Genomic DNA, 2470 nt, shown 5'->3' with positions numbered 1-2470 from the left:
AAGAGCTGGAAAGAAAAGGGGAGAAAGGGTTAATGTTGTGAAGATTACAGCAAGATGTATGGAAAGCTGGAAAAAAGGACATTTTGCAGCAGATTTTTTTGCATGTGGAATATTGTTGCAGTCACGCGGATCAGATCGTACAACCTTCATCTGCAAGCTGCAAAAATGGCGGAGGAGCAGATTATGGTGTAATCAGCCGCAACAAATGTTATCACAAAGTTAAACCCCAAAACTTACTGCCACGTTTACATGCCACATTTTCAATGCTCAGCCCAGCTAATATATAACAATGTGATAAATGCCACATCGTAATTGCAAGTATGGGCTAAAAAGGTAACTTACCATTAAATTTACCATTTGGTAGGCCTCAGTTTTTTCTCGTAAAGTTGATGAGGAGGAAGGGAAGGTGACTCTGCAGGCAGCTGGGAGGTCGGTGGTGAAAGGTGCTGAGGTCAGGTTGGAAGACATCACCCTGATGATGGCCAGAAACATAAGGAAGCAGAGATATGATCACACATAATGTATCATTTCATCATCCGCTGTAGTACTACAAATCACAGCATGGCTTGTTTCATCTCAAACCTAGATTTATAGTATGAATATGGAGCAAAAGATCGCCATCTTGTGTTCACATGCGGGTATAACAGTTTCATAAGTGGGTATTTTTTTTCACATGATCTATTTTTATGAATATTGCCTGTGGCTGTGCTACAGTTACAGACTATGCCCAATGCTGATTAAATACATATATAGTACTAGGTACATAGTAACCTTAGCGCTATCTGGAAACCCCCCTTATGGACAGAGTAAGACATCACTGCTTCACTCTATAGAGTAATGCACTTTGTATGAGTGGGGGAAGGGAAGTGACAACTGCTCTGGTCACACTTCTTCCTCACATAACTTAGTGCTTGTCATTTTTTGAACTCCATCATCACAATCTTAGTTGAATATTTTTATTCCGCCAATATATTTTTTTTACCATAAGAATATGATTAGATTGAAACATTTAATCACTTTGCTTTAGACTTTAAAGAAGATCTGTCACCAGATTTCACAATACACATCACATACATTATTAAATAGGTTGTTTAGACCTTCCGAGGCTGGTGTACTTACTTTTTAGATACAATCTCCATCCACCTCGCCTGATTGACAGCTCCTCAGTGTTCCTCCTACCTGCTGCTGCTGAATCTCCACCCACCCTGCCTGATTGAGAGCTCCTCAGTGTTCCTCCTACCTGCTGCTGCTGAATCTCCACCCACCCTGCCTGATTGAGAGCTCCTCAGTGTTCCTCCTACCTGCTGCTGCTGAATCTATACCCACCCTGCCTGATTGACAGCTCCTCAGTGTTCCTCCTACCTGCTGCTGCTGAATCTCCATCCACCCTGCCTGATTGAGAGCTCCTCAGTGTTCCTCCTACCTGCTGCTGCTGAATCTCCACCCTGCCTGATTGAGAGCTCCTCAGTGTTCCTCCTACCTGCTGCTGCTGAATCTATACCCACCCTGCCTTACAGCTCCTCGGTGTCCTTCCTGCCTTCTGCTTCTACTGAATCTCCACTCACCCAACCTGAGTGAGAGCTCTGCTCTTGCTAAATCTTTCCCCATCTAGCCTGATTGACATCTCTTTAGTATCCCTCTTCCATGCTGCTGCAGAATCTCCACCCACCTAGCCTGATTGACAGTTCCTCAGTGTACCTCTTCTCTGCTCCTGCTAAATATTTGCCCATCTAGCCTGACTGATAGCTTCTCAATGTCCCTCTTTCCCTCTGTTGCTGAATCTCCACCCATCCAGCCTGATTAACGGCTTCTCAGTGTCATTATCCTGCATCGTTGCTGAATCTCCGTCCACCTAGCTTGATTGACAACTTTTAAACGTGCCTCCTTCCTTTTGCTTCTGCTGAATCTCCACCAACCTATCCTGATTGATAGCTTCTCAGTGTGTCACTTCTCCTTACTGCTGTTGAATCTCCACCCTCCTAGCCTGATTGTCAGCTCTTCAGTGTGCCTCCTCCCTGCTGCTGCTAAGATCTCGCATTGCTCAGTACAAGCTGCAACTGTCAGGCAGATTGGTTGGGTGGAAATATAATAGCAGTCACATAGATGCTGAACTGTTTCAGATTTCCCAGGACTCTTAACCCCAAAGGATGTGATGCAAAGTAGGCATTCTGGGGTGGAGTGGGAGGGTCAGGGTGAGGTGGTGCTTAAACTTCTCCAGAAATGTTGGCTACTAGTCAGGCTGGGTGGTTGAATAGCTGTCACTTGGTCTCATGATCTCTCTTTTAGCTAGACTAACTCTAAGTCTCTCATTCTCTTGCAGCGTGGTCGGCATGTGACCTCTACATCCAACCGGTGGTCACATCAATGGTTGGAAGACACAGTCATCAGGATGGAGAAATGGTAGGGTGAATATATATTATTTTCTTTTTTTTTTTTATCACACTGGAGCCAAAGATAAAGTCAAAGAGAA

The sequence above is a fragment of the Dendrobates tinctorius genome, unplaced genomic scaffold, assembly GCF_039654945.1.
Source record: "Dendrobates tinctorius isolate UK_male_01 unplaced genomic scaffold, ASM3965494v1 ptg000009l, whole genome shotgun sequence".
Lineage (NCBI taxonomy): Eukaryota > Metazoa > Chordata > Amphibia > Anura > Dendrobatidae > Dendrobates > Dendrobates tinctorius.
Note: the sequence above shows the minus strand (reverse complement) of the source record.